The 21,298-nt window shown below is 37.9% G+C and overlaps 1 long non-coding RNA gene across 1 annotated transcript; it reads left to right on the top strand.

Annotated features, from left to right (window-relative positions):
- The first annotated feature begins 268 nt into the window (after positions 1-268).
- On the top strand, positions 269-20,966 carry LOC125351316. The gene is made up of 3 exons (XR_007210929.1): positions 269-280; positions 15,674-15,688; positions 20,852-20,966. It is a non-coding gene; the product is annotated as an uncharacterized LOC125351316 (long non-coding RNA).
- Positions 20,967-21,298: the final 332 nt, after the last annotated feature.

The following is a 21,298-nucleotide window of genomic DNA, read 5'->3' as shown; positions in this document are numbered from 1 at the left end:
CAACCCAGATGCCCCTCAGTAGACGAATGGATCAGGAAAATGTGGTACATATACACAATGGAATTTTATGCCTCTATCAGAAAGAATGACATTGCCCCATTTGTAAGGAAATGGAAGGACTTGGAAAAACTTACACTAAGTGAAGTGAGCCAGACCCAAAGAAACATGGACTCTATGGTCTCCCTTATAGGGAATAATTAGCACAGGTTTAGGCAAGTCACAGCAGAGGATCACAAGAGCCCAATAGCTATACCCTTATGAACACATAAGATGATGCTAAGTGAAATGAACTCCATGTTATGAAAACGATTGTTATATCACTGTTGTAACTACTTTCAACATGTGTAACTGTAGCTTCTATTATTGATGATCTTCTTGTATCCCCTTCCTGTGGTTGTACCTACACTATCTCTGTATCTTATCTGAGTATATTGGAAGCCGTGTATACTGGTATTAGAACTAGGAAATTGAAAGGGAATACCAAAATTGAGAAACACAGGGTAAAAAGACAAACAACTACAAAAGCAATACTTGCAAAGCTGTTTGGTGTAAATGAACTGAAAAACTCATGGGGGGAAAGGAAAAGGGGGACGGGGGAGGGGAGAATGAGGGGGGGGAGGAATGAGGGATGAGGTAACAAACAGTACAAGAACTGTATCCAATGCCTAACGTATGAAACTGTAACCTCTCTGTACATCAGTTTGATAATAAAATTTTAAAAAAATTCATTCTGGAGGACCTTAGGAAGATTTGAATATGGACTATATTAGATCCCATGGGATAGGACAATGATACTGTCAGTGGAAGATTGCTTTTATTTTTAGGAAATGAATTCTCAGGTCTTCACTCGCAAGGTGTCATTGTCAACAACTGACTAGGACATGGTAGAGAAAAAGTATTCGTCCAGAGAGAGAAAGAGGAAGTTTAAAAATATATGACAAATGTTAAAAGGTTAGATCTCATTAACAGGTACATTGGTGACATTATTCTTTTAGCTTTTATGTATGGAAGAAGAGTCATCAGCTTTCCTGTCTCTCAATGTGTTTACTCACTGCTTGTTCCCTGGGTGGGTGCTGTGGCCAGACAGTCTTGAGTGGTAGATCTTTCATCCATCCTTACCCTTCTGACTATGATCTCCTCCCCTACGTCCCTGGTTTTATTCTGATTTCTTGAGAAATAGCCTCAGTATATCAAATTTAAGATCAGGCTGTCTTCATTTGTGACATAAATTGTAAGCAAAAATTCTCCTTCTGAGTTGTATTTTAGCTGCACCCTGCAAGTTTAAACCTATTTAGTTCTGTCAGTGCTAAATACAGTCTAAGTTCAATTCTGATGCCAATCGATTCATGAATTATTTATGTACATTCTTTTATTTTTAAATATGCATGTGTTTTTAATTATCATTGATAATTAATTTCTAGCTCAGGCTCTGTGGTCAGGGCCCGCAGATCAATTTTTTATGTTTGTTGAAATACAGTGTGCGGAGGAGTAGATGGTCAATTTTTGTAAATATTTTATGTGCACTTGAGAAATTACTGTTCTAACAGCTGTAGTAGCAAAGCTATGTATGTATGTACCTACAATAGCTCAAGTTTGGTAATTGTATTATCTGCATATTGTATAATCTTGCTGAGCTTTATTACCTGCTTGATTTAGTAAAAGTAAAAGTAAATCTCCCATCATCGTTACAGTTTGCTATTTGCTTCTTGTACTTTGGATGTTTTCCTTACGTGTTTTGAGACCGTATTTCAGGTCTATGGGAGGTACAAGTTCAAGGTTATTGAAACCAAGTAAATCTGAGAAGCTGTCAATCTGGAGGAGGCCAAGGAAACATAATTTTTAATTTGCAATGTTAGCTTTAGGATGTGATCATGGGACAGAAAAGAAAGATTGGGTAAATACTGTGAAATTTTCAATAAACTCAAGGTAATAATAATATTGAATCATTAATTGTAGTGAATATGTTATTCCAGCATCAGATAGTTACAGAAGAACCTGGATTCAGAGTATACTGCATTATGCTAGTAACATTTCTGTAAACCTGAAATGACTTAAACTTTTAAAAAAAATGAAATGAAAGTTGTACTGAGTCACTAGATAGTCCTAGAAATCAATGAAAAGTCCTCAGTGAAGAATCACAATATTTTCACCAAGTCCTGTAGAAGTTGATCTCACACCTAGAATTACAAAAACACAAAGAAATAACCACTTGAGAGAAAAGAGATAGAAAGACTATAGACATAGGTAACAGCAGATTGAAGACTGAAAGATTTGAAAGAGTAGAAATATCTGATACACACAATGAATAAAGAGTCTGTAAAATTGTTAAAGATATACAAGAAGTTAAAAACTTAAAAAAATTAGAAAGACCAACTGCACTGAATATTATATATTATTTTGGAAAGTTATTGAATGACAATAGAGGTTCTCTTCTTTAAACATACAGTCTTAGAAAATCTTTTTTTCTGTGATATAAAAAAGTCATACATGAAAGATTTTCTCTAATAGCAAGTGATCAAGCAAGCAGGAGACTAGTTATCTGTCAATGATATATTCCCAAACTGTGGTATTGTAATTCTGCCTTGTTCTGTAGTATACAGGAATATAATTTTCATGGTATCTGTGGCTTGAAGGTATCTGATTACTTTGTAGGAAAAAAGACAGGTGAAATCACAGTACTAGTGAATTTACTACACACACACACACACACACACACACACACACACACACACACACACACTGAGCTTTAGCATAAGCTCAATCAGGGAAAGACAGAAGAAACAGAGGATCTTTTCCTCAACAAAGGAACAACAAAGCAGAGAGATGGGAGTAACCTTTGGTGTCAAAAATGCTTCCCGGAGTCCTCTGCCTATTCAGTTGTTATCTAGGTTGCTGTGACTCAGTTAGGTGCTATTGACTGCCTCAAATCAAGAATGATGTTATTTTCCTTCCTTTGTCCAAAATGTAACTCACCCTCTTGAGAGCCAGTTAGTCATCATCATTGCAAAAGGGCAAAAAATACGTTATGGTATGATTAAATTCAAATGCTCAGGACATTGCTCTCAACCCAAAGATCTTTATGTTCCTATTAAAATTATGTTACAGAGAACATTATCACATTTATCACCCTCCACCAGTTTTCTTATGTGGCAGAGGGCATTTTCACTTTCTCACCAACATTAAAGAGTGATGTGTTGGAATATGTTCAAAGGAAATAAGAATTTTACTAATCTATCAGAAAGAATGATAGTGTGCCATTTGTAAAGAAATGGAAAGACTTGGAAAAAGCTATGTGAAGTGAAGTAAGTCAAGCCCAGAAAGTCAAAGTTTTCCCTCCTTCGTGGAAGCTAGAGTTAGCCTATAAACCTCTAAGTAAACATGTTGTATGGTATGCAAATGGTTGCAAATATATTAGCTAAATATGCTAGATTCAAGAGAGAACTCAAATCGGGTAATTCCTAAGAAAGACAAAGGTGAAGCCAGAAAATAAGCAGCAGAAGCAACAGTACTTGTAAGAGGTGGGGCCATGTGAAGAGGAGTAGAGGAGCAGAGTAGATGAATGAAGAAAGGAGAGGAGGAAGAGAATGCAGTCAACAATTCAACCTATATATTACAAAATTAAGAAAAGTAAGCAAAGGGGTAGGTCAGGAGGGGTGGGTAAAAATGTTGAAAGAGGTGACACGAATCAAAATGCATTGTATTCATAAACTTCATTGTTAAATGGCAACTCCTTTGTACAACTACTTAAAGATAATATAAATTAATACATAAATCTAGTGCCAATAAGAAACATCAAGGGATGTACCATATGTAAGAGGCTATTCTAATTCCTTGCATTTCTACTCCCTCTACAAGTTTTTCAGCAAATCTAAGCTACAGAACCTCCAAACTATTCACCAGTTCCATCTTTCACTTAGTTCTAAGCTTACAAACATAATTTTGGACCAAGACAAAGGCTTCCTAGTGCTACCCTTGTTTGTCTCCTGGTTCCTTTCAATCTGTTCTTATACCAACAGCCAGAGCATAGTGAACAGAAAAAAAAAAAGAGGAGGAGGAGGAGGAGGAGGAGGAGGAGGAGGAGGAGGAGGAGGAGGAGGAGGAGGAGGAGGAGGAGGAGGAGGGAAGGAGGGAAGGAGGGAAGGAGGGAAGGAGGGAAGGAGGGAAGGAGGGAAGGAGGGAAGGAGGGAAGGAGGGAAGGAGGGAAGGAGGGAAGGAGGGAAGGAGGGAAGGAGGGAGGAAAGGAAGGAAGGAAGGAAGGAAGGAAGGAAGGAAGGAAGGAAGGAAGGAAGGAAGGAAGGAAGGAAGGAAGGAAGGAAGGCCGAGTCACTCTCCTGTTTCCAACTTTCAGTCGCTTCCTTTGCTTTGGGAATGAATTTAAAGCTCCCTAACAGCTCTAACCTCCCAATTTAAGCCTGACAGGAATTGTTGTGTTTTTTTTTTTCATTTCTGTCTTTGCTAAAGATGAAAGCTATTTTAGCTATAGAACTTATCACTACCTGATTTTCAGAAGTCTTATTACCTAGCCCCACCTGTCTTCCATTAAAATCTTAGGACTATGAAAGAAGGAGTTTTATCTGTCAATGATAGAGTCCAAACATCTGAAACAATGCTTAACACATAAGATGTCTTTCTTGTTGCTTCTTTGGAGGTTTTGCTTGTGTGTGTTTATGTGTGAGCCTACACCAGTCCTGGGGCTTGAACACAGGGCATGGCTGCTGTCCCTGAGCTTGTTTGCTAAAGTGTAGCATTTTACCACTTGAGCCACAGCTCCACTTTTAGATTTTTGGTGTTTAATTGGATATAAGAGTGTTATGATCTTTCCTGCCTTAACGGGCTTCATACCTTGATCCTCAGATCTCAGTCTCCTGAGTAGCTAGGATTACAGGTGTGAGCCACTGTCACCTGGCTTCATAAGTTGTGGGTTTTTTTTAAGTTAATGAATATTGAAATAATAGATATTATTGTGTTTGGGACAATGGCCAAGTAAAAACCATATATACAGAATGATAACCATTTGCTTAAGATTGGGACAAGTTAGAATTATTTAAAGAAATCTTGTTTAAATAAAACAACATCATTTTATAGCATTCTATTTTACTTTTTTAAAATGTTCTCTCATTTATTTGTATTTTTAATAATTCATTTAACACATTTTTAATTTGTAAATTTTTTATTATTTTTAAGTAGTTGCACAAAGATGCTTCAATTGAACATGTCAGTTTCTGAGTACAATGCATCTTGAGCTATTTCACTTTGACTCAACTACAAAGATATTGAATGAAATGAAAGGGACTATTGGAGAAACACAACTGGCCATCACCCAAATACATGACCTGTTTTCCCTGGTGAAGGATTATGGTTGGAAACTGGCTGTCAAACCAGGGACTATTTCACCTAATTCCTTCCCACTCACCCCCCTCAGGTTTATGCTTCATTGTGAGCACTGTAACGAGTGCTGTTCAGTGAGATGTGAGGGGAAATGATATGTGCCGCTTTCATCATTTTTCCTGTCTGGAAAGGCACAGGCCAGGACTGGAGATGGCAGGCAAGATCACCTTGGTACTTACGTATTAAAGATGTCTACATGCTTGGGTCTGAGAATGACTTGTAGAGAAAAAGGAAGCTTTTATAAAGCTGAAGTTTTCACTCATTGATATTGGGACCTGAGTCGGAAATAATTTTCCATTACATCTGAGATATTGTATATATTAGGATCCCCACTGGTAGCTTAGTAAGTAATGTGATCTAGGTTTCAGATATTCAAAATATCTTAAGACCATGTTTGGCTCGTTGAACTACTGTTTGGATATTGAGAGACTTACAATGAGTGCTTCAGTGCTAAACTGAGGAGGTTAGGAAAGAGGGAAAGACTTCCAGCCAGGGAGATATGTGTGGAGGATGAAAAGGAAAAGGACTTAAAGTCACAAATGATTTCAAACTGGCCATTATTCCTATACAAAGACAAAAAAGGAGATTCCATTTTCAGAAGGAAGAACAAAGTATATTTATAGTTAAGTTCATCCATTTAAATAACAATATCTCTGTAATTAGTGAGATCAGAATTAAATTTCAAAGGACAAAGAAATTATCAGCACCTTTCTTTCCAGGCTCTTTCATGCTCTAAACAATTTTCCTATCCCTTAGCTATATTCTTAAAAAATAGGTTGTTCTGTCAAGCAGAAAATTTCTCTTAAATTGACCTCCTCTCTTTTCCTCTTGGAGGGGTGGGGGCAGTCATGGTGGCTGGCTATTAAATTAAGCATTGTTTTCTATTTCTTTTCTTAAATTAAAAAAAATATTGCAAAGGTGAGGTACAAAGGGGTTATAGTTACATAAGTCTGGAATTGAGTACATTTCTTTTTGAACAGTGTTACCTTTTTCCTCATTTTCTCCCATTTTTCCCCTTCTGGCTCCCTCCCCACCCCAAGTTGTATAATTCATCTTCAACATAGTGTCTAGTGAGTATCACTGATGAATTAGTTCACCCTTTATTACATCATTTCTGCACTTCCCCATCTGTCTTGTATGTTCTATTGTGATACCACATTGAACCGAATGGATTAAGCATGATCCAGATGATTCAGTGCTTCCTGCTTTACTGTCCTGGAGAAACACATCTCTAAGAACATAGAAAAATGACTTTCTGTGGTATTTCGAGACCATTCCTTGATGAACTCGGGGGCGGGGGGGTGGTGCTGAGAGGGCAGGGTGGGGGAGGGGGGTGGCGGGCAGGAAGATCCTTAGCTATATGAGAGATCTAATTCTGCCTGAAGGGAGAGTTTCACAGGCAGGGTTATAGAGCCTTCCTGCTGGTCCATGTGAACTGTTGTTCAGCTACCCCCTGCCAGCCAAAGCTCATCTCCAGCTTCTGCCTGAACAACCTCTCTTTGGAGATAATGGGAAAGCTTTGTCTCTCCTTTGCTGCAAGACTCTCACAAAGGGCAAATTCTGGGTAGCAGCAACCCAGTCATTTTCACAAGTTAATCTCTTGTGCCTACCATGATACAGTGTGAGGTTGCCTCATGCACAGTGTGCACCAGCAAGAAAAGAAGGGGCGGGCGGGGAGGGGGGGGAGGGCAGTTTTCTTTTCCAGGCTGAGGAAGCTCAGAGGTTCCATAGATGAGTGCCTGCCTATGTGGGGAGCAACCCCAGGAAGGTCTGTTGCACTGAGCCAGTTCTCCTCAGAAAGTCTGGAGTACTGGGAATTGTTCTGGCTTGTTCTCTCCTCCTGCAGAGGTCATTTCTCCTGGGAATCACACCTTAGAAGGAGCCCTAACGAGAAGTACAGAGTGGTGACATGATCCAGTCAGTGCGCCTCATGGCTACGCTCATTTTAAACTTTTACGATGTTTTAGAGAAGGACTGATCTGAGTCTGAGTGTCCACAATGGCACAATAGACCAAGGACGGGTGGTAGAAATGGAAGAGCTAGATATTCTTCCAGGGAAAGAAGAAACACTGTCCCTTAAAACAGTATGCTCCCATGTCTGGGTTTGTTCATGTAGACTTGAAGGACCTCTCAGAGGATTCTTTGATTTGTTCTATTTTATTACTATTATTATTATTATTATTATTGCCGGTCCTGGGGCTTGAATTCCTAGGCACTGTCCTGAGCTTTTGTGCTCAGGCTATCACCGTTCACTTGAGCCCCAGCTCTGCCTTTGGCTTTTTGTGGTTAATTGGAGATAAGAGTCGCTCAGGCTTTCCTGCCTGTTCTAGTTTTGAACTGCGGTCCTCAGATCACAGTCTCCTGAAAAGCTAAGATGACAGGCATGAGCCCCTGGTGCCTGGCTTGGACTTGCCAATTTTTCTGAGGTTAAAAATTGCTCTGTTCTTCTTCTGCCTCTTTTAAACTATGTCTCCCCTTCCTTTCCCCAAGTGTTCTCGAAATCTCAATATATTTACCCATAGCACAGCTATTCTCGCTGAAAATATGTTCTTTATCTCCTTATTCTAATATGAATTTATTTTCCATCTCCATCCTGAGTAACTCCATTCTGAGAACTTTTTTCCATATATCTCATGGCACCTTCCCCCTTACTTCCTCTCACTGCAATTTTGGTACTTAAAAAAAAAAAAAAACTTCCTGATAACTAACTTTCTCAATTCTTGCACATGTGGAAATGTTCACCGGCCCTTACCTTTGACTGGTGGATTGGGTGGTGTGACAGAGACTGCTAATCTCCCCTACATCCCTAGTTTCAGCTAGGAAAGTTTCTCCCCAACTGGAGTCCATATTTCCCAGCCTGCCCTGCAGCTTGAAGTGACCATAATACTAGGCTATGGCAGGACTATGAAGAGAATTAAATCGTGTGACTTCTACATCAATCTTTCAAAGAAGTTTCCTTCTCTCCTCTCCCTCCCCCTCCTCCAGGCTAGTGCTGGGACAGGTGATGATGATGATGATGATAAATATGGTGTGGTGGTAATATGCACCAAGATGTCCTTTAGGAGACAGCAGAACAACAAGGAAGAGGGACCTGGTTCCCCAATGCCTTGTTGTGAAGCTTGTCTGTCTTCCTGAACCCACCTCTATCTGCATTGCAACTGAACAGAGAAACAAGCTCCTGTCTCATCTGCTCACCAAAAAGGGTAACACATCATTAGAGTTAAGAATGAAAACCAGAACTTTTTGTCTTTAAAATTTCAATATTATTCTAGGATCCAAATCTGTATTTAAACAAGGTTTCTTCCTTTAGGGATTTTTCAGTTTCCTTGACATTTAGAAAAATTCCATGATTATGTGCTCTGTTGGAGTCTTTCAATTCATGGAACAGAGTGCTCTCTTGGTGGTTTTAAATCTGAACACATACAGCTTCCACTTCATGAATTATATTTCTCATTATTTCTTCTCCTTCACTCCTTTCTGCATCCCTCCACCAAGTACTGAGGTTGAATGTTCCTCAACCTTTTCTGTTAGCTTCCTGTTTTATTTTCTGATGTTTACATCTTTATCCATTTCTGATAAGTTGTTTTTATTTCATTTTCTGATTCTTTTATTGGAATTTTATCTTTGGTACAATTCTTTTTAATTTCCAAAGAATTATTCTGGTCACGAGAGTGCTGTATTCCTTTTTATGCTTCCCATTCTCATTTGAATCCTTAACTCTCTAGGGATGTTAATTTGAAGCTGTAATATTAAAATCTTCTTCTGGTCCTGTTATGTTACCGCATTCTCTAAATTAGTTTCAAATTCCAATCTTTCTTATTTCGTTTTGAAGACTTATCAGATGTCTTGTGTCCTTGGTGACTTAAGTGGAATCATGAACAAAACATGCCAATTCTCTGTCCTGTGCATTTTGTAGGCATCAAGCTGGCCTTTGCTTTGGGAGAGCTCCAGTATAATATTCATAGGCTTTTCCTCTGAATTCCTCTAGGGTTCTCAGTGAAAAGAATTCTTTCTGGAAGTAAACATTCTTCCTGGAAGCTAGGGCCCCAGCCACTGGTCCTCAAGAAGAAAGCTTAGTAAAGTGAGATATAAATCTGTTGGTTCGTCTCATAGAGTTTTTAATCCCCTTTTCTTGAACGGTATGGCTTACAGTAATCCTGCACTATGTCTTCTGTCCCCAACAAAGAAATTAAATAATTCTGTTTCCTGAAGGGAACAGCATTGGGTCTCCAGTGATGTGGGAATCCTTAGCTTCCTGGTGGTCAGGAGTACAGAAAAGAGCTTGAGTATCAACACCTTTCAAGTCTTTGCTTCCAGCCCTGTCCCTGCTTTCTCAGCCTAAGCTATGATTCCTAGAGGTTTCATCAGCTTGGCTCCTTTCTCTCTGCTCATTCTGCTAAATTGTCATCATTTTCACCCTCATTTAATATTTTTTTCACATATCTTGACATCTCTGATTTGCTCTGAACTTCCTCATGCTCCTTGTACTTGGGACAAGGTCACATAAATAATGAAACCATTATTTTAACAGGACATTGAGACCATTTGTGAAGGGCAGATTTGAAATTCTAATTGCCTTCTAGGACCCGGTTTTGGGCTTTTGGAGATGTCTACTCTTTTTCAACTACAGATTGTTTTCACAGTGCTCTTGAGTGGAAATTTGGGAGCAGCACTGCGAGAAGCCTTTGCAGAATCAGAAGCCTCAAGAATCCTTTGCATAAGAGTGGCCTCCATAGAGAAGCAAAGACAATTAGAAGCATCTGTTGGAATGCAGAACATCCATGGCTTAAAAAAATGGGGAAAAAAAAGCATTCAAAGTATGAAAAACCATCTCAAAGTGATTGTAAACATCATATTGCCCTCTAGATTCAGGAGTTCTATGTGTATACTTTCCTTACTGCCTCAAGAAGTCACAGGAGAGCTTCCTTCTCCATTTTCTGATTCTATCTTTTAAAATCTAATCAAAAGTGAAGTGGCTACTTCTTGAGAAGGAATTAAAGTAGCTGATGATCTCAAGTCACAGCCAGAAAGACTGTCTAGAGGAACAAGACATATTCTCAGACATACTTTTCATTATTCAAACTCATAAAGGCTCCAAAGTGAAATATAATTTTCCCGGTGAAAGCAGACTTGACCTTCTTCTCCTACCTATCTGACTTCCACTCCTTCAGGAGAATATCAAGGACACAGCCCTAAACTGAGCTGATATCAGAAAACTTCCTCCTCAATGCAAAATTGACAGAGAGTCACTCAAATTGCAAGCTTTTTGCCTATGGGGTTGTGAATCTTTGCTTCTTTCACACTAATGAAAGAATTTTACTTCCCTGGGCAAATAAAGCTTAGCTGTCAAATTATCATGACAGAGAAATCGTAATATTATTTTAGTTTATTTATAATAACTCTCATTGAGTTATTTTGGGTGTGAGGCAGGTTTACTTTTAGAAGTTTGAATATATTAATTTTTATGAAGAAAAGAGCTCCATGTCAGATGTTGAAGTCCTACATATACCACTAAGCAAATTATTAAACCTATAGTATTCATATGCCCATGAAATTTATAATAGTGTCCTTTTAAATAAAGTAGTTAGGATAAAGTGAAACACTTTATATTTGCATAAATTATATTGTTATATAAAGTATATTACATAGTATATTTTATATATAAGTATATATTATATATTATAAGTATATATTATAAATATGCTATATACTATATAGGTATATATTGTATACATATGATATATACTATACATACATATATACTGTATATGTATGTATACATAGTATATATACATATTATGTATGTATTTGTATATGTATATACATACTATGTATGTATATGTATATATGTTATATATGTTGTGTATACTATATAGTATGATACTATACATAATCTAAAAATATCATATATTAAATGTATGTTATATATAAACATATATAATTGTGTAATATACATAATACTATATACTATATAAAGACTATACTATAGTATACTACATACTATACTATATAATATGTAGTATTATCTACACTATATATATGCTTATATTATGCCCTATAACATACTAATATATACTATATTATATGTAGTCTGTAATATATAGTATATTTAGTGCATATATAGTATATATGCTATATAAACAGTATACTGTATATATAGTATGTATAACATATTATATATATTATATATAAATTTGGACATGTCTATTATATAGGAAGTGCTTCATAAATTAACTACTTTTATCAGGAAGATTAGGATGTATGTAAGGTTGCTAGGTATTTTACGCTAAGCATTTAAACTAAAGAATATTAGTATGTGAGTCCTAGACAGACATTCTAATGACTTCAGTTCAATTCTCCTCAGATCTCTACCACAACTTTCCACCAAAAGGCTTGCCTGGGCGATTAGGGGGAGGTAGGGGACGAATCACACCTACTCCCAGACCAGATGACTCATGCCATCTTCACAAAGTCAGAGAATCACAAAGGGTGACTGGAAAATTTGTGTTGGTTGTAAACAAGATGTAGTTCTCTATCATTTACATCTGGCAAGTTATCATAGCTCCTTAGGGAACATGGTACTGCCTAAACTCATCTTTCTACTTCAAGGTCATGTTTGTTACTATAATAAAATAAACATCTGGACCAGGCAAACTTTATGAAGAAAAGAGATTTATTTAGCTTATGGTTTTGAAGGATGAAAGTCTCAATAGCCTGGCTCTAGTGAGAACCATGTTACTTCATGGCAAGACTCCATGTTACTCATGGCAAAGGACACTGGCAGAAGTATATGAGAGCAAATAACCATGCTATCAAATAATAAGTCAAATGAGCAATTCAAAAGTCGGGCTCATTGTGTGTTTGTGTGTGTGTGTGTGTGTGTGTGTGTGTGTGTGTGTGTTTTAGGCTGTTCCTGAGCTTTCATGCTCAGGTAGCTCTCTACTGTTTGAGCAAAAAAAAAAAATACATTAATAATAATATGTAATTAATGCATTGAATAATAAAAATTAAATGGATTATCACACTACATTTTCAGAAGACTACTGTTAACAAAGTTTTAATATTACTACAGTAAATGAATCCAAAAACATTAAATGTATAACTCTATAAACAGGATGCTTACCGTGAATAAAATGAGGAATATTTGTGTAAAAAAAAAAAAAAAAAAAAAAGCTCCATTCCCAGCTTCGTTTGGCAGTTAATTGGAGATAAGAGTCTCATGGGCTTTCTGCCTGAGATGGCTCTTAAACACAATCCTCAGAACTCTGTTTCCTGAATAACTAGGGTTATAGGTATGAGCCACTAGTGCCCAGCTTGAGTTCACTCTTAAAACAACTCACCCTGAAGAAATCTCAGGGGTTCCATGAGAGTTAACTGAATCCTTTCCTAGAAAAGCTTCCTGAATGTCTAGGTGCATCCTAGTAGGCTTGCGTCTTAGAAGCTTCTTCATGTCTCACATCTTGATAACTATAGACAATCATCCAATGCATGAAACTTACAGAGGCACACTCAAATCTTTTCCAAATCACAGCAATGATCCTATGGGAATTTGAACAGAACTATCAGTGAGCTTCTTACTGAGTAGGCCCACTGAGCTGAACATATTTGTTTTCTTCAGTTTGTCTGGTGCCTTAGGCTCAGACCTCATATCTCTTGAGAAATGTTTTCATCCCTGGGTAATAACTTACTATGAATGGTAACCAGGGTTGAATGAACTACTACAGGTTTACAATCATCAGTTTAAAGCACAGATCACAGCTTAAGAAATTTTAAATATCCTCAGCTCCATGAGCATTTTACATAGTACATACACACACACACACACACACACACACACACACACACACCAAACAAAGAAATTGAAACCAATGTGGTGGCTCATGTCTATCTATAATCCTTGCAACTCACAGGTGGAAATCAGGAAGGTCATGATTCAAGGCTAGTCCAGGTAAAGATTTACTACAACCCCATCTCAACCAACAAGTCTGGTGTAGCTGTAAGTCAGGCACATACCTTTAATCCTATCTTCTTCCACACATAGGTTGGAGGATCAGATCCAAGGCCAATTCTAGGCAAAAACGTTAGATTCTATTTGTAAAATAACTAACACACAAAAAAAGAGCTAAGTGTGGCTAAATTGGTGGAGTATCTACTTAGCAAGTGCTACTTTAGTTGTATCATAAAAAAATAAAAAGAAAACTATATCCAAAATAAAATTAATTTGAGCACATTAAAATTCCTCTGAATTATGTAAGGAACTATTTAAAAATATTTTATTTTATTTTACTTTACTTTTTGATGCAGAGGATGGAACCCAGAGCTTTACATATATATGCCACTGGGCTATATACCCTCAGTCCTCGGGACTGGTTATTTTAAGTGTGGCCTATAGCTTGCTTATCACAGTGTGTATAAAGTGCGAAACAGAATAGTGTCGATGATACTGAGTTGTTAGATTCTCTTCCCAACTTAATTTTGGAAACCAATCCTCTGATTAAAATCTGATTCAGATTCAAATTCAGTATCTGCTTCCCATCAAATGCCATCTTGTTTGCCTCCTTGAACTTCACTTCCTTGGATCTTTGGAATGGAAACAATAATTGCAAAAGAAGGCCTGTGGACAATGCTGGTAATTGCCTGCACAGGAAATGCTCAAGAAACTCTGCTCCCTATTTGCTTGTTCACAAAACACAGCCTTCAGATTATTCCTGATTCAGGGACCATATTCTCTCTCCATTACCTATTAGAAAGATTAAAAGCCTGTTTGGAGAACTGACCTCTTGAGTAAAATAACTGTGAGATGGGATTTGCAATCTTAGAATCTATTTGCACATATTTTGTGTGACCTTAAGTAAATTCCTTCCCCATTCAAGGTCTATGTCCTCATGTGTAAAACACAGATCTTATTATGATGGAAAAATCCTCCCCAAATCTGATGCTTTGTATATTCATTCATGCCCCCTTCTGGCTCTCATGATTTGCTTTTTCCTAGAAGTATACATCAGAAAGCCAAATTTCAATTCAACTTTAGATATGTGGTGAATCAGAGAGAATAAATTTCCTAGAAGAAATCAAATTTTATGGCCCAAATATAGTATAGATTTCTTCTTCCTGTGTTTGTAACTGGCGAAAATTTGGAGCTATATAGTAAGTGTGCATGCTATTTCTACTTCTGTATGATGAGGGGCACTTTTAAAAAGAATGAGGAGAAATTCATTCACTACCCGTGTGTCCATGTATGTTTCTTAAGAGTTCTTGAGAGAGATTAATGTTTATAACTGTCTGGCAAGTACCTACTGGCCAGGTGTGCCAACTAGTGAGCCTGCCTTGACATGATGACTTCATTTGGTAATGTCCACACATCCAGGAAAGGTGACAAATAATAAAATACAGGGAGGCATATATTCCCAATATGCCTATAACATCACAGACTTTTCCTTATGCTCATATTCAGGGTAATAACAGTGACCCTGAGATGCAACTCTACAATCTGCAAATTTGACCAGGTTATTCACAGGAATAATGTACATGTCTCATAACAGGAAAGGAAGGGCTGATATTATCATTTGTCCTAGCAGAAGAACATGAGTCTAAATGAAGTCATATTTTTCAAGTTTTCCCAGGCAAAAAGAAGTGACAAAATGAAAAATTGAAAGCAGGTTGTCTAAATCCAAATATTTTCTTCATATCAGTAGATCACCTTGCCTACCAGCTTAACTCACAAAGACAACAGGACATACACATTGGCATTTCCTTTCTAATATCCAAGAAATATTGACAAGAAGTCTGATACAACTCTATCTTATTAATTTGCTCATTACTACTTCTCTATCACACTGACATCCAAATTTGTATCAGGTATGGTGCATATTGAGAAGGCTTCATTAACAGATACTGAGAAGGACCAATGAGAAAAGATGACTGGACACATCCTAGTGCAAGTCAGAAACTCCAATGATAAAGGGGGAGTCTGGATGTCAGAATGATGAGGAAGCGACCACTTACAAAAGAACAAGAGAGAATAATATTTGAGTTATCAACATTTCTTCAGTATTAGAAAATGACAAAAACTTCATGTCTCGGAGGGAAAATTTAAGTGTAAGAGTTCTGTATGCCACCAAACCATCAGCCAAAAGGAATGGCAAAATTGAGAGACTTTGGGATATACAAAAACTCAAGAAGTTCACTGTACTTCTACTCAATGGAAAAAAGTATGTATATATACATGTATATGTAAATTTATATATATACATATACATAAATTACACACACATATGTGCACCAGGTGCCAGGGGTTCAGGTTTATGCCTGTTATTTCTAAATATTCAGGAGGGTGAGATCTGAGAATCATGGCTTGACACCAGAGCCTGGGCAAGAAAAAGAAATCTATATGACTCTTATTTCCAACTAAATACCAAACAATGCAAAACACTGGAAGTGAAGCTGTGGCTCAAGTGGTAAAGTGCTAGCCTTGAGCAAAAAAAGAACAGGGCCCAGACCCTGAATTCAAGTCCCAGTACTGGCAGGGAAAAAACAAAGAAACACACACACACACACACAAAAGTATGCATTTGTGTGTATATATATTTGCATTTATGTATGGGTCTACATATATTATACACCCATACATATATACACATATTATGTACACACATATATACAAAATAGGCATATATGCACATGTATATATTTTTGTGTATACATACATATGTATATGTATTTATGTATGTATATATGTGTATGTATAAAACTGGATATATGCTCCTCAGCCAAAATCAAAATTTGAGTGAAAGATTACAATGGGATTCAAGAAGAAACAGCAGAAGCAATAGAGAAAGGCTAGAAATTAAGAAAAACTGGAAATTGAGAATCCATTAGTGGGGCCCTTAGATTATTTCCCTTGATGTGAAATAAGTCAATGCCTTAGAACTTTCCTTTCTTAATCCATATTTCCTTATTCTTCATTTAATAATATTTACATAATCAGTATACATTAAAATTTTGTCATTATTTTGTTTTAACAGTTCGTGCAATTTTTTACAATCACGTAAGATGCATTTGCAATCACCAAAGAGAATATAGGTATAATGAATTTAGACAGTATAGAAATAATTACAGAGGAAAGAACAATTTGGAGGAGAAAGGGTATTCTGTTGTCAAATTCTTCATGTTGGAGATTGTTGGTGACTAACGGTGATTAATCATTAATAATTAGAGTTCAGCTATATTTGTTAAATTCAGGAAGACAACCAGTGTAGGATCCAAAAGATAATAAACTAGTGAAAAGAAAGAAAATCAAGAGAAAAAGTGAGCACAAATATGGAAAAACACTTCAGCCTTCTTATCCAGACATAATAACTTCTATCTAAAATCAAGAATCCAGAAAGTAAGAAGAGCGTTGGTGGTATAGTGGTGAGCGTAGCTGCCTTCCAGAAAGTAAGAAGTAAGTATATTAGTGATAACCATAGCTCCTTATAAACCTAATGTGACAGAAAACTGGCCACATCTGACCCAAGTGAGTGGGGACCATGGCATGTGGAAGATGATTTTACTTTTTATTTTTGTTCTTTTGCATTGTTTAAATAGTTTAAGACTCATGTGTGCATTATTTCTACATTTAAACAAAGGATAATTTATTCTATTTGAATATCTATTTGCATATAGGCAAAAATCTGGATGATAGTATGACTACATACCAGCATATATTCAAATTCACACAAAGACAATAAAGGGATACATTCATCTCTTTTATTTTTTAAATGAAATGTGAGCCAAGAGAAATAAAATAAGCCTCTCAAGGACACTTTTTACTGTGGTAATCACTAAACTCAGATTTTTATTCTATTAAAGAATATTCTGTTCAAGATCCAGCTAAAGAGATTTGAAGATAATGTGAAACTTTGGAGCACCTGTTCATATCATATCAAGCTTGGGAGCATTGTGCAGCTACATCATCCTCTAGACTTCTCATCTCAAAGGGAATTCTAAGATTTATGTCCTTCTCTATCTTTGTTTTTTGTTACATAGCTATGAAATGGGGAGAATTCCAATGCCTACAAAGAAATAATGTCTTTCCAAGAATTTGTAATCACTGAGTCTTAAATCAATTGTCAGGATTCTCGGCCGAGCGCGCCTCCCCCGCTGGCAGGGGAAGCATTGGGCGTATCCTACGGGGTAGAACAGAGAAGAAGTAAAGAGCTGCCTCCCGCCCACTTGCTGCCCAAAAATGACACGTAGATAGACTGGGAGAAGTCACAGCAACGTCCGAGGCCTTTAATCCGGGATTGGATTTATATAGCAGTAATGGCGGCAGGAAGGGGAGGGATTTTGAGTGGCTAGCTAGGATAGTGATAGGCTGGTTTGGCTGTCCTTCACAGGTGACATCATGGGACTTCCCCTAAGGGCGGAAGTCATGGGCCCCAGGACCGCATCTGGGTTCATCACCCGCAGCCATCTTGGCGCACACGTGGTCCGAGGGGGGAGGCGGGGCTGGTTAGAGCCGCCTTTCCCATTCAGGCCCTGGAGAAGGCAGGCGGGGCTAACAGCCATGCAGCCCCAGGGCTGGAGAAGAGTCACGCCTGCTAGGACCACATCTTAAAGCTGCAAGCCAGTGCCCCACAATCAATGTTATTGATACCATTTTTATGCTTTGCTCATCTGCCCCAACATAGAGGAGACCCCGCATAGACACTGGGTGGATTTACACACAAGCACACATGTTCTCTGTCTGACATGAAGCCTGTGACAATGACAGGCAGCAATTCCAGGCCCCTCAACCCACCATGCCTTGGAACTGGACTGTTTCTAAGATGTGATCTGGCCCTCTCTTTCTCCCATCCTTCATCAAGTAGTGGGTAGAAACAGACATACCTGCTCCACTGCCTTCCCCCTACTTCCCTGCCTTCCTTCCTTTTTTCCTCCCTCATTTTTTTTCTCCTTTTCTCCTCATCTGGTCCCTGTTTGTCTTATTCCTCCTTCCTCTATGCCTAGATCAACATCAACAAAGAACTTTTTAAAACTTGTTTTTGTTCTGAGTTTAATACTTTCTAGCTCTTCCTTTGTCTGTCCACTGTACCATTTCCCTTTGCCCAGCATGTGCCAGATTCTCAAGCATCTCCTCACCCTCCACAACACCTTTGGTCTATGGCCTCCATGGTTCCTTCTGCCTACTTCACCTGCCCTCTTAACGTGTTCATTACCAGCAAAGAAAATAAGTTATAATCCCCTTCAAGCCTCAGCTCAGGGGGTCAGCCTTCTCCAGTAAACCTTTTTCTGTCTTCTTGAACCTAATTAATTGCTCCTTCTGTGGCTATAGCATTTTAATCTAGTCCTACCTTGTGGTACAAGTCTCTGAACCTTGTATTAATGTGTTGTGCCTTAACAACTACCATTCTGTAAGACCAATGTGTAAGCTTTCTATCTCCTCTTCTGTTTCACAAGGCCTGGTAAACAATTATGTACTGGATTCTGTTGATTTGCAGTCACTTATGTAGATAATAAATGGCAAAGCCCTGGGAGTAGAATACAGGACCTTCTTGCTCCAGTGGCTTCTCATCACACCACTATGATCTCACACATTGCACAACACTATTAAGAAGTGGCTATTTCAAGGTGTAATAGGGAATTAGGGGGACAGATATGACCTGTCCCAGCTTGCTATCAATTGAAGTTGACAAGAAAAAAACATAAGGTATGAAAGTGTCCTTGGAAAAAGCCAACAGTAGGACTTGCCATTTTGATGTTTTATCCATAGCAGAAATGTGTCAGATTCTATTAGACACTTTCAACATTCTTTACAAAAAAGACAAGATGTTTGGAAAAGAGTCATGCCTGCTACCTACTTTTTAATCTATGGCCTCAGGTGAAGGATATAAACATTGCTCAGAACCAGTCTTCACTAAAGAATACCTTCATAAAACATCAGGCTTGCCATATATTCTTTTTAAAGTCACTACAGATCTTACAGTGATTTAAAAAGTTTTAAACTAACAGTCAGGGTTGTTGATGGTTGTCTGTAACACTAGATACTTGGAAGATGACAATAGAAGGATTGTGGTTTGAAGCCAATCTGGGAAGAAAAAAATTAATGAGACCTTATCTCAACAAACAAGCTGAGTGTCATGATATGCATTCATAGTTGTAGGTATTCTAGATACATTGATAGAAGGATTCCAGTCCAAGGCATGAGATCCTACCAAACTATAATAGTGAAAATAAAACCTAATGTGCCAAATTACTTAATAAGCTCATCTTCCAGGGACCAGATTCTAAAAGAAGTAAAAAAAATTTGCTCATTGTAAGTAATAATTAGTTAGCCAAGAAATTTCCCCACATCATTTTCGTCCTTTACAAAAGTTAGATCCATTACCTAAGTCTAAATTATTGTTAGATTTCCTTTCCTGTTATATCCTTGTAATTCATATACAATAGTCAAGCAACCTAAATATGTAAACTACTGGAGACAATTCAGATGAAATTTTCTATCTTTGGTTCAAGAAATCATTTATGGAAGCTGTATGTTAACATTATGAGAAATCCTACTTTAATTGTGTTCAAGGCTACTCTTCCATAGGCTTAAATAAGCTCTTATTTTATTCACCTGTCTTCCTCATTATGCACAAATCCACTTGCATGAAAACCTCTATTACTCAATGTTATTGAAATGCCCTGCTTTACTTGGAAAACTGAAGCTTGAAGGAACACACTGTCTGAAATACACATTGATTTGTGCAGTGTAACAAAAAACTGTTTTATCTAAGATGTCTTAAGAACCATATTTTCCAAGTACTTGATATGAGAAAAATCTTAAGCCTTTGCATAATAGGTAATGTCTAGATACCTGTAATAATACCAAGCTTCCAGGAGTTCAGAGTACTGAGGGATGTAGCCACAGAAATTTTCTTTAAATTGATATGTGTTCTCATCCATCTCTATTTGTCTATTTAACCAACGTACTTTTCTTTTATGTGCAACCCTTTGAAAAGAATATCTCTGCTATAATGAAATCACTGCAGGCCTAAAGAGCAAATCTCTCAGAAAAGATGAAATTCCAAAGTCCCATCTGGGATGAGCACCAGTGGCTCATGCTTGTAATCTTACCTTGTCAGGAGGCTGAAATCTGAGGATCTCAGTTCGAAGCCAGCCTGGGCAAGAAAGACGGTGAGATTCTTATCTCCAATTAACCACCTAGAAACTGGAGGTAGAGCTGTGGTAGAGCATTCACCTTGAAGGGGGAAAAAAAAGCCCAGTGACAGTGTTTAAGCTGTGAGTTCAAGCCCCCCAACTGACAAAAATAATCCCATTTGTCCTGGACATTGTAACAGGTTGATTAGCCTTAGTCAGGAAGATATGTCTGAGTTCTAATCACCCTCTGACCCTATAAATGTGATCTTATTTGGACCTTGAGAGCTTGTTTGGAGGTTCTAGCAGGGGAACACAGCTACTCGTATACCCTTGACCGAAGACCAGTCCTCCTCTATCAGGGATGGTCATCCTCTTCGACCAAGCACGCAGCTTCGGGAGGGATGCACATGGAGCGGTGAGGGAGGAAGGGGACACCCGCCTAGCCAGCCAGATCAGCGGAATGAACCCTGGCGATCAATGGGGTGACAGATGTTGCAGCCAGGTCACATCCTGTGATCTTATTTGGAAGCAGGATCTTTGCAGCTATCTTTGAGTTAAGTATTTCAAAATGAAGCCAAGTTCCAGTGGCTCAGGCCTGTAATCCCTAGCTACTCAGAAGGTGGAGATCTCACCACTGTGATTTGAAGCCGATCCAGGCAGAAAAGTCTTTGGGACTCTTATCTTCACTTAGTCACCTAAATGCCGGTAGTAGAGCTGTGGCTTAAGCACAATGCCAGCCTTGAGTGAGAAAGCTAAGGGATGGTGCCAAGGCCCTTAGTTCAAAGCT

The sequence above is a fragment of the Perognathus longimembris genome, chromosome 5 (assembly GCF_023159225.1).
Source record: "Perognathus longimembris pacificus isolate PPM17 chromosome 5, ASM2315922v1, whole genome shotgun sequence".
Taxonomy (NCBI): Eukaryota; Metazoa; Chordata; class Mammalia; order Rodentia; family Heteromyidae; genus Perognathus; species Perognathus longimembris.
Note: the sequence above shows the minus strand (reverse complement) of the source record. Positions and strands in the feature narration are given on the sequence as shown.